The 14,648-nt window shown below is 40.2% G+C and overlaps 1 protein-coding gene across 11 annotated transcripts in view; it reads right to left on the minus strand.

Annotated features, from left to right (window-relative positions):
• Window positions 1-13,092, minus strand: part of LOC126191122 (kinesin heavy chain-like) — a 368,280-nt gene extending 355,188 nt beyond the window's left edge. For 6 of the 11 annotated variants that reach the window (XM_049931913.1, XM_049931897.1, XM_049931888.1 and 3 more), the window contains exons 1-2: window positions 12,492-12,778; window positions 137-381 (exon numbers count right to left, since the gene is read on the minus strand). The gene's annotated coding sequence lies outside the window, so the exon portion shown is untranslated. The other 5 variants (XM_049931923.1, XM_049931904.1, XM_049931954.1 and 2 more) reach the window with 5 other exon arrangements.
• Window positions 13,093-14,648: the final 1,556 nt, after the last annotated feature.

Raw genomic sequence — 14,648 nt, forward strand, 5'->3', positions numbered from 1 at the left:
GTAAGAAACACAACACACACACACACACACACACACCACACACACACACACACACACACACACACACACAAAACAATAGTTTCAAAAATAAAATTATAACTGTTTTTATATAACAATGATTTAAAATGTCACTAACCACAAAACACTAGGCAGTTAACTTGAACAGAGCCAAATGCACAGTGACAGACTTGCAGTACGGGCAGGCTGTGGGGGGAAGGTGGGTTTCATGTCCTGACTTGAATTTCATGTCTTGACGGAAGACAGCAGACAGCCTGGTGAATTTTTCATGTGCATACTTGCATAGTAGTACTGCCTTGTCTGAACTTCAACACACTCCTCATGACTCCAAAAATGTTGCATGTTTCTTGGCTTTAACTTCAGCTAAATAAACCGAAAAAGATAAATAAAATTACAACTGCAGTAAAAGCTTTGCCACAATTTAAAAATGCATAGCAAAAATGTACTAATAAGTTACTGTTTTAAGTAGCTGATCTTCCAAATTATAGTTTTAAAACCTTTTACTTCTATATAACCTCTACATAACGTCTACTATAACCATTTTGAATCTTAAAAAAGCCATTCTATATGTTTTGAATAGATAAAACTCGTTTCGACTTCAATATAAGATAAAATTTTTACAACTCAGAACCCCATAGATTGGGATGTTTTCTTATCTTTATGCGTACATTTCACACGTAAATTTTGGAAATCCAAAAACCTTGGGCTTTATATTTCATTTTGCTGGATCATTTAGTGTGGAATGATCCACCTACCTCTGTAGTTGACTGATTCAGGGTATGTAATTCTTCCACTACTGATGCAAAATCTGCACCATGGGAGGCTTCACCTTGTTCAGATACTATCATTGTTGTTATTCTGTCAAAACATTTAGAACACAAAAAGTCATCACTGGAAACATCTTCACTTTGAAAGAGTCTTCAAATGAGAAGACTTATTCCCAACTTGAACAAAGTGTGTTTTATTTTTTTGTCTTATATATATATCAGTCTTTTATGGATATGCAAACAGTCAGCACACTTCACTCTCCTGTGGCTGCAGTCAGAAGACATTTCAAACAGTGCTTGTCACAAAACACACTGCAACTGTGCCAAGTGGCAAATTCCTTATGAATACACGAACTCACTGGACGGTCTCAGATATCTTAGAAGCCTCTTCAGTAAACAAATTAGCACCAAACAAGTACAATACAGAAACCTGCAATGAACAACCATTACAAGGAAACTGCCAAGAAACTAAAACAAAGTGTAAAAAATATCTGCAACAATGAAAGTAAAAAAAAAAAAAAAACTGCAACAAAGAAAGTGATAAGAAATAACTGCAACTAAGGCAATAGAAATAAACATTGTAAGAGAGAAATTAGTAAGAAACAACTTCAGTGAAGACATACATTACCCCTGAAAGTTAAAAAAAAATTATTTTTTAAAATAAAACCTGTCCAACAAAAAAGAGGAAGCTCTCCCTTAGTGAGAATATAGAACTACAAGATAATAATCAACAGAAAAAAATCTAATTTTTCTGGATCGGGATTTTTGGAAAAAAAATCTGCAAATTACAAAAAAAAAAATTAAAAAAGTGGCAGTAAAAGAATTCTGACAGGTATGTCCAAATGGAGGATGCCATTGTAATCATAAAGCAACTACATTTCAAACAAAAAAAACTCTAACAAAATATCTAGAACTGTTACAGAAATACAACATTTTAAAAATTTTCCAAAATTCGCATCTTCAAAATGGTGTTTGCAGTGTCATCTGTGGAGGCCTGTATCTTGGGGCAGAAATTTTTTGCAGAAAACAAAAAAAAAAAATACATGTTACCTACTTACTCCTGAATTTTAACATATGCTAAATTCAGTAACATCTGAGCCTATGAAGGTAGCCCCCTACCTGAAGTGACACGGATTTTGTATTAAGCAATGTCAATACCAGCCGTGAAAGTTTACATTGTGCGAACAAACACTTAATTCAGTGCTCAAAATAAGTCTATAAGAAGAGAACATTATGCAGCAGCTGCAATAATGAGCCTAGGAGCTAGACTGAGAACAAATAGTCACTGCTTAAGTTTTGGGAGTAATCATCTACACATTCAAAGATTCAAGATTCCGTTGCCAAAAGATTTTGTGATGTATTCTGTCACTTAACATTGCTTTCATCTTTGGCTACACACTCTGTACACGAGAAGTCTAGTACCATAACATATTATATTTGCACTAAGTAAGAAACTGTTTGTCTATAGTGGGAGTAATGGATGCCAATGTGAGGAGCACTATGCCAGCAGACACGGCTTCGGTTGTACACACAGGTAACACAGTCCGTAAATCAGCACGAGTGGTGGGCGGGGCTTGCTCTCAAACACCATAGCATGTGTGTTAGATGTAGGGGGAGGCCACTGACGTGCACTGGCTGTTTTCCAGTGGTACCTGCCCCTTGCACCGTCAGTGCTAGCAAAAGCTGTGTTACGGACGAGACACCTGTTTTGCAAATGGCACAGTTACTAGCTGCACTGGCACTTCAGAGGCTTCTGCAACCACAGCTGTGGTCTGTGGAAGTCTGGCGTTCCTGAAAGGATTAATCCCGGCCAGGAACCAGACAGAGGTGGAGGTGGACGCAACTGCGAGGGCACAACCTGACGCAAACGCACTCTCCAAGAAGCCCCTGTGGCATTTTCTGAGGAAATCTCCATTAAGAAGCCTGCCACTTCAAAAAGCAAGGTGCCCCCTAAGGTACACACAAAGAAGAAGTCCTTTGCTGTAGGCATGAAGGCAGCCAAGGACAACCTCTCCACTGAGGACGGCTACCAACTGCCGAACAGAAAGCACACTGCCAGGGCAGCTGCACCCACACAGGCACAGCTGCTGCCAACTGCAAACCGGTATGTCACATTCACTGATGCACCATCTGATGATAACAATGGACAGCCAAGTAGACCAAAGATGGCCACACCTCCTCCCATTGTTATACAATGGTCAAGTGCTTTTAAGAACTTTCAACAGCTCTTACCTAGTGCAGTCCAGCCTAAGTCTTCTGTGGTGATTAGGACAGCAGGCCGCGATACTAATAAGATCACTGTGAAATCACAAGAGGACTACGATGCAGTTATGTGTGTGGCTAAGGCCCAAGGTCTACCATACTAAACCCACTCGTCTGAGCCTCTCAAACTGCTCAAGGTAGTGTTCTGCTAACTACCTTTACAAATGGATCCAGCCCAACTCAAAGAGGAGCTGGAAGAATTAAGTTTCTGCGTCAGAAACCACACACAAATAAACAGAATCCACTGTTTGTGGTTATCTTGATTGACAATATAGAAAACAGGAAAGTATACCAGCTGAAAAACATCACTGAAATACAGGTAGAAAAGTTTCGTGACAAGGGTCAAAAGACACAATGTTTTTGGTGCTACGGTCTAAATCATCTGCACTATGCCACCCAAAAGCATGAAATGCAATGGGCCGCATGAGAGCTATGAGTGCAAAGCAAAGCCAGAGGAAATGCCCCAGTGCTAGCATGCGGATATGACCCTTTCCAAAAGGCCGATGCTAAGCAGAGCGCCAATAACACTCCAGCCAGACGAGTCACTCCTGGGCTTAGTTTTAGTAATGTAAGGAGGGAAAAGGCTGCTGCACACCCTCCTCCAGCTGTACCAGAACAGCCACGTATGAAAAAGCACGCAAACGGTCATGGCACGCACGCCGACGTGAATCACGCTGGCCAGTGGGCTGGAATGAAAGTCGCACAAATCTCCGCTAAGGAAGTCGTTAGTGGGCGCGGACTGAATAGGGAACATCCAGCTGCCTTCTTCACTTCTGAAGTCACAAGTGGTTGCAGACCGAATAGGGAGTGGCCGGCTGCCAAACAAGCCATGATAGACACCTGCGAAACATAAATACCTCTGCAAATGAGGAAACTGGTGCAAACCACAATGATTTAAGAGATGAGCTCTGATCTCTTCTAAAAACCATCAAAGAATTGCTCCAGACTCTTCCCACGCTCCTTGCGACGGCAGTGCAAACGCCACTTGCGGCCTACCATCAACAGGCAACACAGGCGCACCATGCATAATACGGTTTGTGGCCTAACTGTATGCACATGGAATGCATACAGCATATGTCTCCAGGAAGGAGAGTTCCATCAGTTCCTTCGTGATGAGGCAATTGACATCTGCCTCATCCAGGAAACCTTCCTAAAATCTGCCAGCCACACGTGGGTGGCAAATTTCATTTGCCACCACACTGACAGGCTTACAGCTGGAGGTGGTACTGCCATCTACATTAAGACCTCACCCAAACACTATGTTGTACAGCTCCCCCAACTAGCAACAACTGAGGCCACAGCTACTGCGGTAGAAACAATGTCCGATCACATTACATCCATCTCAGTTTATCGGCCACCTAGAAGACCACAAGAATCAAAAGATTTTGAAACATTACTGTCGCTTTGCGATAAACTTTTTACTGCATGAAATTTTAATGCAAAACACGCTGATTGGTACTTCAGAGTAGCGAACAATAATGTTCGCAATTTACTAAGCATAGTTCAGCAGCACAAGGCAGTAGTTTTAGGGCCATACAACCCAACGCACTACCCAAACAATGCACAGAACCATCCTGACGCGCTCGACATTGCACCACAAGTCGAGTGGCTCTCTCATCGGACCATCTGCCAGTCATTTTCGACACAGAGGAGCCACGACAGTGTGGAGCCACCAAAACGACATCGGCAACTAGAGAGGGTAAATTGGGAACAGTTTAGAGAGGACACTCTTGCTGCCATCCCAGATCTGGATATTGTCGGGACAGACGAGACAGTGTGACAGCTTACAGTGGACACTCACCGGGCTGTAGACGTGCCACACTAAGGCCTCTTGACAGATCACGCCTGCTCCCTCCTGAAATATTGCAGGTCATTTCAGATACGAATAGGCTTTTCCATGAATGGCAAATTACATGCCACCCTCCACCAAAATGCCACCTAAACCAGTTGCCCCACAAAATAAGGGTGGCTGTGGAAACCCATCGAAATTGCGACTGGGCACACAAAATAGCCATGCTTTGCATTAAAGATGGCTCTGCCTGGCGACTAACCAAAAAAAAAAAAAAAAAATAAATAAATAAATAAATCCTAAGGAAGGCGAACAATCTTCCTCCTCTGCAAGACGGCAGAGGGATTGTCTGCAAGCCCTATGCCAAGGCCAATATGTTGGCTGATTACTTTGCGAGAAACTACATTCGGATAGAGGATGATCTAGATGAAGAGCACACACAAATTTTACAACGGCTGCATATTTTCCTTGCAGAAAATGCACATGATGCCAATGAACCCGTCACTGAGAAGTAAACTGACAGCCAACTTTGCTCCCTAAATATGAGGAAGACCTGCATCTGCGACAAGGTGGAAGCCCTTATGCTGAAACATCTCCTACCTGATGCACTGCAGCCTATCCCAAATGCCTTCAATTACGTTATGCGCACTGGCAACTATCTCTCTGCATGGAAACACACAGTGGTGGTTGCCATTACCAAACAAGGCAAAGATGTTAGGCTTCCTCTAAACTGTAGGCCAATAACTCTGCTCCCTGCTCTGGATAAAGTATTCGAAAGAATTTACATCAAACAACTCATGGAGCATGTAAACAGGAAGGGGCTGATCCCCACTGAGCAGTTCAGCTTCTGGCACAGTCATAGCATGCAACACCAACTACTGAGACTCATCACATCACATCTCCATGACTGGACTTCTCATGTTCATGCCAAAGATGGCATCTCAACTAATGGGCCGATACGTGTAGGAGTACCGCAGGGGTTGGCCTCCTGCTGTACTTCGTGTATATGGCTGATGTACCACACACAGATAGGGTATCACTAGCATTATACGCAGACGACACCGCACTCCAGGCGCATTCCTGAAGGACTGATGTCGTTCACCACCACTTACAGGAAGTGTGCGGTATTCTGGGAGTCTGAGCTACGAAACGGCGCCTTAAGTTCAATGCCACTAAAAGTCAGTCGGTCGTAATAACACAATGTAGAGTGCCCATGGACCTTCAGCTGTTGCGAATCATGGGAGGCCCTATCCCCTGGTCTCACATGGCTAAGTATCTAGGGGTAACTCTTGATAGGCATCTGACCTCAAAGCCACATATCTATGAGGCATGGGGGAACGGTCACTCACATCTGAAGGTACTTTACTCCCTATTAAATCCAGAATCAACGCTTCCTCCACACTATGGAATTATGCTATATCTGGCACTGATCCAACCAGTGCTAGAATACGTGTCTGCAGTGTGGGGGAACACAGCTGACGTACACATCGTGTGCTGCAAGGGAGAGAACTATGGCTTGCCTTGCGCTTACGGTGAGACTACCCGACCAGGGCCTTGCATGTGGAATCAGGCATCACCATGATAATGGATTGCATAAAACAGACTGCCCGATGGTTCTATGAAGCATCAGGCAGTCTGACAATCAGCTAAATTCAAGCCTGGGAAACCAGCAGCACAGACGACGGACCACCAGGTGGCCTGACCTCTTTGGCAGTGAGCTAGGCCCAATACATAAGCGTCAATGCTCACAATGCAAAGATGACAAACACAACAGTGAAGTGAAAACACACTCACTTTGAGGGACTACAGGAACAGTTTTACAAAACTTAGTCTGTGCAAAAACATATAGTTATTGCCAACTTTTAGGAAAATAGCAGGCAGTTTGCCTCTTGCAACTGGCCTTTGCAACGGTAAAAGAACTGTATTAAAAAAAGAAATTATTTACTCAATAGCCTTCCTCAGTTGCATGTACTGGGTGTGTTTCCTCTTCAGTGAAGGGATGTGCATTAACGGTAATGCAGAATCATTTCACAGATAACACTATGTGATGAGATATGACTTCCTCATATCCACATGTACAACTTGCAAACTTTTGTTAACTACCACAAAATTATACAACTATATGCCGTCATTCGGTTACTTTTGTTACTTTTTAATCAAAAACAGAGTATAACAATTCCAAGAGCCCAATTTTCAACACACTGTCATACCAACAGGAAATACAGGGTTCTTAAGAATGAAATATTTATCATATGGAATTTCATTCCGAAGTCAGGTAGCAATTAGCTGTATATGTACAAATTGTTAAGAGAGCTATCCCTGATTTTTTATCTACAGTGAATCAGCAACTGCCTACCCCAAACAGGAGACTAGTGTATAAGCTCTGTGCCAAGACAATGCATCATCATTACGAGTAACAAAAATATCGACAACTACAAGAGTTCAATTCATTAACAGTAACCTCATTTCTTGTCAAATACTGCTGTAGACTGCATAAATTTGAGATGTTCCCACATCTAGAATAGTCATTAACACATGGATCACAAGCTGCTGTTTTCGAAGGAGCCACATCAGCATTTGTCGTTAGTGACTAAAGAAACTTTGCAAAACACATATTTAGGGGGATTACTGTGAACTTGGCTGCATTTGCATGAAATAACTGTTCCAAATGTATATGTCATACAATGAAAATGCAAATACAGGGTTTACTGGAATCTGATTGTGTAGTACCACAGAAACAGACATAAGTCATTAGGGCTTTTTCCCATTCCATTCACATATGGAGTGTGAAAAGAATTACTGCTTAAACGCCTCTGCACATGCTGTAATTAGTATAATCTTGTCTTTACATTTCCTATGGGGGTGTTGTGTAGGCAGGTGTAGTATATTTATAGATTACTTGGTTCTACAAATTTCTCTATGTTGGCTTTCATGGGATAGTTTGCAACTATCTTCATAAGCCCTTCAGTTCAGTACTTTCAGCACCCGCATGATGTCCCATGGGTGCAACCTGTGACCACTTGTATGGCCTTTCTACACGTTCAGTATGTCCTGTTACCCCTATCTGGTAAGAATCCTACACACTTTATCTAGAAAAGGTGCACAAGTGACAAATATCCTTTGTAGATTAACTGCATTGCCTTGGTATTCTACAAATTAACCACAGTTGTTCCGTTTCACATCGCTATAAATTGTTACACTCAGATACATATTGAATGAGTTGACTTATTTCAACTGTGACTCATTGGAGTCATAAGATACATTTCTTTCGTTTTTGTGAGACGTACAATTTTATATTTATGAGTATTTATAGCAAGTTACCAAGCTTTGCACCGCTCTAAAATTTTGAGGATCTGACTGAATATTAGTACAGCCTTTCTTTTTTTATCCACTTCTTCAGTAACTTGCCAGTAGGCATAAAATGTTTAAGAGGAGCCCACTACTCCTACACTATTGCTTAATTTCGTAATTGAACCAAATGACGTGTGTGTGTGTGTGTGTGTGTGTGTGTGTGTGTGTGTGTGTGTGTGTTTTTTAGTACTAATACCATGAAACAATCTGAGTCCTGAGTATAATCTCACTTCTCAACACAGTAATGTGGTCAGCATACATAAATGTTGGAAAATGATATTTGTATTTCATGATGAATGGTTACAATAGTCAAAGAATTATCATATACGCCTCTATATATACCAAACATTTACATGTCTTGTGACAGTTTTGCTATTAACTTTTAAACAGAAATACTTTTCAGTTTTCTGACTTATTCCACACTCAAGAGAGCCATTTCATTTGCGGTCTGTGGAAGGTACATTAGGATATCTGTTTTCCTTTGCACATATTCATTGTGTATTCATTTCTTGTCAAATACTACTGTAGACTGTATAAATTTGAGATGTTCCCACATCCAGTATTCTGACATGTTCTTACATCCTTGAGGATTTTCACACTACAGATCTGCTGAAGCAAAAAATATATCTAATCTAATCGAATATTTCAGTATGCATAACTGCAACATCTGTTAAAAACTGTCCGCAATATCATTAGCGTAACACACTTCACTGGGGCACTCCCCAAATTACTTCTACATCTGTTGATGGTTCTCCATCCACGATAATGTGTCCTACCCACCAAAAAATACTCAATCCACTCATAAACTTTGCTTAATATTCTGTATAATAGCATTTTCGATAAGCTTATATGTGGTACCTAGTCAAATACCTTTCAGAAATCAAGAAACACTGTTATCTGATTGAATTGACCAAGGCTTTCAAGGATGGCGTGGGAGAAAGGTACTAGTTGGGTTTCACACAAATGATGTTTCTGGAATCCATGGTGTATGTCAGAGGAGGTTGGCCTATTCAACTACATTAAACTTAGCTCAGGATATGTTCTAAAATTCCACAACTTGATATTAATGATATTGGGTAGTTCTTTGGGGGAATACTTTTGCTGGCCTCCTTGTAAACGTGTGACATGTGCTTTCTTTCAACTACTAGGCACAGTTTTTTAGTCAAGGGATATTCAGTGTCTTATGGATAAAAGGGAGTTTGACACAGACACAATTCTGGCATAGAAGCTTGGGAGCTTTGTTCAATTTTAACAATATCAGCTGTTTCTCAATGCCATTGACATCTATTGCACTTATCTCTGCAGTGGTACGAGAATTAAACTGGGGCTATACTCCTGTGTGTTCCTTTCTAATGGAAAATTTGAAAACAGTTAACTATTTCTGCTTTGCATTACTACCTTCATTTTCTGTTTCTAGGCTAGCCATAAATGTCTGGATACTAACTTTGGTCCCATTAACAAGCTCCACATATGACCAGAATTTCTTTGGGTTTTGTGACATATCTTTTGGTAATGTTCTGCTATAACAGTCATTGAAGTTTCCTGTGTAAGCATCTTGACAGTTACATATATTACTTTCAGCATATCTCTATCTACTTTTGTTTTACATCAATTATGCAGTAGTCTCTGTCTCTTTAGAAGTTTTTTTTACAGTGACTGTATAACATGGAGGTGAACTTTTCTACTAGGTACATATCTACTGAACCCTCCAATGCATGGTCACATATTCTTTCAAACTTTAACTATAGTTCCTCTACATACTCCTGTCCTGAACTAAAATCTTCAGACACAGCTGATTCTTTATCTTGTTAACTGAAGTTAGAAATATTTCTACTTTTGTTATTTGCCCTTTGTTCTTTGGCAATTGTCGCTGCTGCAACTACTTTATGGTGATTCATACCACAATTTCAATGTGGACACCTTTTAAGAGGTCAGGTCTACACGTAGCCAATAAATCCAATGTATTTCCAGAATGACTGTGGTTCTGAACATCTATTCTTGGCAATTTTCAGAGAAGGCAGGATGGCTTTTCAGATCCACCACCAACAAAACTACCCATCCCAATTGACTGTTGTATGATTAGTCTCCTCCAATGACAGTATGACTGGTGTATTCCTGTACAAGCAAAGTGAAGTCTCCTCTAAAGTTTTTGCTGGTATCAGGGGGTGAGTGGTGGTCATTAAGGACCCTACCATAAGTGAACACCCACCCCTGATACTGACTGACCCTTAAAATTTCTCCCAAAATTCTTACAGCTATTCACTTAGTGTTTTAATGAGATTTCTGTGCCCAGTACTATGTAAGATTCACTGCTTTTTGCTAGCACTTAAATTAAAGCACTGGCAATTTGTTACGAATTCTTCAATAGTTAGCTACTAGGAATATAATACTTTTGGACATGGGATAGTTTGGGGAGGGGGGGGGGGCATTTCTTTCATTTATTACGTTATTAGATTAATACATTATTATATTAATACTTTCAGGTCTCCTGCAGCTATCATTATGTGGACTGCATGGAGTCACCTAATTTAAAAGAACCTTTGTATGAATTACCACAGTCAACTACTTGGGAAGTAGCCTCTGATGTGTAGTACACACCTAACACATTTAGGGGGACCCTACAATTCTCAACCCTATGGGGCCAGTCTAGGAATTGCATCCTGGTTTGTCACAGAACCTACACACTCTCTAATTCAAGCTTTCCACTCAACTGAAAACCACAGGGGTACAATCTATTCTGAGGACAATCGAACCAATTGTAAACTTTGTTGAAACTACACAAGTAAGGCTGGAATTCTCAATCTTCTTTGCCAGTCGCTGGAATGATTCAAGACTCATCTCAGAGCCCAGACAACATACCCAGTTTGTCCCAACATGTGCCATAATCTGCAGTTGGTTACACATTGTCCCATCAGTGTGTTCCATAATAGTAGTCTTCCCAACAAAGGCCCCCAGACATACCCACTGAAAGCACATGGTGTTCCTTCTCATCCCTTACTGCCATTTTCCTAAGGGGTCTCATTATTGGTTACATATTTGCACTGCCAATGATTAACAGACCCCTAAACTTTCGGGTTCACCTCCACTTGACATGGGACACAGCACACTTCCCACAGATGAAATTATCTTACTGGAAGATAATACCCCAAACTTCCTGGTTAGGACGATGGGGCTGACACCCTGATCCCTACCATTGACACAAAACTCACAGTCAAGTGGGCAAGTAGTAATATATTGTGTACTTCCTGCAGATATGACAGTATGAACAGCACAGAACAGTACTTGAGGTAACTCTGGTAACTTGATTAGTAGCCATCGCAACACACCCATTCACAGCACATTCCAATCATTTGACAGCAACCAGTGCGATTTCAATTTGCTTACGAACAGCAACTAACTCATCCTGTGCCCAAGCACAGCACACATAGTATGGCAGCATTGTGCAATCTTTAAGCGTAAACAATACCTTTAAGCGTGCTGATTCTCATTTAATTTATGTGTGTGATAAGCTAAAAGCATTACCATTTGCTTTTAAGAACTGTACCAACTATCAAATAAAACGAGATATTTATTAAGAAGGATCCCCTATGGATCATGAGGCCGATATCAAATTACCAGTGCGAACACCGGTCTCTCTAAGCGAACAGAACGGGAATAAATACTAATAACTGATACAATGGGATTGCCGTCCGCCATGCACTTACAGTGGTTTGCATGGTGTGGATATAGCCACACACATGGGAAAATACTCGTATAAAATTTACTGCTTCTCAGAAACTTTAAAATTGCGGTCACAAACAAATTCGAAATTCACGTTAACTCACGACAAATGCAGCCGCTACACACACTTATTAATAGAAAAGCTATTGTGACACGATGTTAGATATTTACAGTAACTGTAACTCAAACAACGATTTACCAACAAATGTTACGCACAATGATAAATAACGAAAATTCTCAAAAATACCTGTACCGTTATACATGTATTTACATAGACACAACTGAACCGTACATACGAACTTTAGTATATACTGAAATGATTGGTTTTGAACGAGCATACTGTTGCAAGTTTCTTAACGCCACAAATTAAGTTTGCAATTGACAATATAGAATGAATTTTTCGCATAACTATCAAATGTTTTCAAAATACACAACGCACCACAACACATACTGACACCACGAAATATGTACAAACGACACGGGCAGCAAAATATTACACTTCGAATCGAACCTATCTGTAACATGGGGTCTAATAAAAAGTTCGGAAAACTGCTTATAAAGCTTAGGAAATAAACACGACCTACTTTTAGACATCGGACTAAGTTGGAGACCTGCGTGTCACCACAATCAGGATTTACAATAACACACACTACCCCAGATACTGAACTTATGTCATTTTTTTACACAGGTGTGCAGAAGAGGTACACCGCTGCGTCAGTTCGTAACAGTCAAAATTGGGTAAATTGTGGAGCACCACAAATCGTGTATTTCGCAACATATATATCCGTTAATGTATACAACCGGAGCTAATTCACCAATAACACTGCAACAACAGAACCCATTCACACTACTTCATTGTAAAAACAGCAAACGAATACCAAATGAAACAAAATCGACTGCCCTGCCATCATCGGTCGGCTGCTGGGCTTTTACAGTGATAAAATTGCCTGTCAGGAAAACATAGTGTCTAAGTAATTATTTCTTTTACAATTACAAACACAGTGATCTGTATAAATTCGGTTGGTTTAAATAACAGTAAGTTTGCAACAAACTTGACACCTCCAAAACAGCGGTTTGTCCACGAAATTCAAATAACCAGCGGGAACAGAGATAATCTTACACTTATAAAAACATGCAGTTAAGAGTTGTCCTGACGTCACAAACTTGAAGCCGACCCATGTGAAGATCCGCCATGTTAGCTACCCCAAGACATTCGCTTCTGGTGTTTTGATTCTGTGTAGTAGTGAAGTGTTTTGATAAAAAAATGCCGGCTTGCGTCGCTTAAGGGTGTACTAATCGTTCTGATTATAGTCTAAAGTTTAAGCAATTCACATTTCATTCATAAGTGGACTTATTTAAGCACTATTTTCTTATATATAATTGAAATTTTTATACACTGTAAAGTATTACAGTATGGTTCTATTTCTGTGATTTGACTTTAGATTTCCTATCACTCCAACGCGAAGAGCTTTCTGGAGGTGAGCAAGACACTTGGTTTTCATTGTTTGGTTATTCCCTAGTAACTAAAAACTCCTGGCAAGAAATACCCTGGAAATGGGGATTAATGTTTTAAAAATCAATAATTTAATATAAAAGTAATGTAACTACATGTCGTTAATTAAATCTTCAGTAAAATGTGTGAAACACCTGTTACTGTGGTTAAATTATAAGTACTAAAAGGGTTACATATGTGTTAAAGCAAAGTTCCATATCTAAGTCCAGGCTATTTAGATCATTACATTAACCACTGTGTTGTTGTGTTACCCTGTAAATTGCTGTTATTTGCCACAATGAATGTCACTTGGTAGGTACAATTTAAAAACAAAGCACATGTGTAAACTACAATGGGCCTGACAATCTTAAATTCAGATCTTTTCATTCCTAATTTAACGAATCTTTCACTTTGTTACAGCTGGCTTGCTTATATCATCCCTGCATACATCTATGGAACACCACAGGAAATAAGGTAAGTTTCTTGCAAACTTGAACATTTAAAATTAGCATTTGCCTTGAAAATGCAACGAATACAAATCGGTGCCTCTAAACTATCAATCATTGCTTTTGGAGTTCCGGCTTTATCAGTTATCGACACAAACACAACGAAAGTGATTAGAAATGGATTAAGAATGCACGCTTTTAATGACACAACCTTCTCTTCTTGATTATTGTAAGTGTATAAACAAAAGGGAATTACAGTACTGAGGCCAAAAGCGTCATATTTTCGTGTCGTATTAAGCCGGGTTCACACAGGCAACAAAAGTATCGCCACTGCGAATGGCGAACTGCAGTTGCTTTGTAGTTGCATGTGTGAACTCCTAGTTTTCGGTGGCGCCATTTAAGAAGCGCAACTTTTGTCACGCCACAAAAAGTTGAACTTGGTTCTACCACAGTCTAACATAACAGTCGCGACACTCACTGCTGTAAAAGTTGTTGCCGTTTGACAGATGGAGAGACACTAGCGCTCCAAGCGGCAGGTAAGGTGAACGTCAGACGCGTCGTAAGCATAATGTTTGTTTGCATCCATTTCCTACGTAATTTCCGAATTATTCGAGTTATTTTATTGCCTCCAAGAGTTTGCGTAGTATCAGAAGGCATACATGTTTCTATTAATGATTCTAAAATAAGCGCAAGTATGGACAAAAACCATGAATAGAGTGGCAAGCTACAACACATTCGTGGAGAAACACTTGTGACATTGTACAGAATTGCAGCTTACCACGTTGATATCGAAAGAATATAAA

Source organism: Schistocerca cancellata, chromosome 1 (assembly GCF_023864275.1).
Source record: "Schistocerca cancellata isolate TAMUIC-IGC-003103 chromosome 1, iqSchCanc2.1, whole genome shotgun sequence".
Lineage (NCBI taxonomy): Eukaryota > Metazoa > Arthropoda > Insecta > Orthoptera > Acrididae > Schistocerca > Schistocerca cancellata.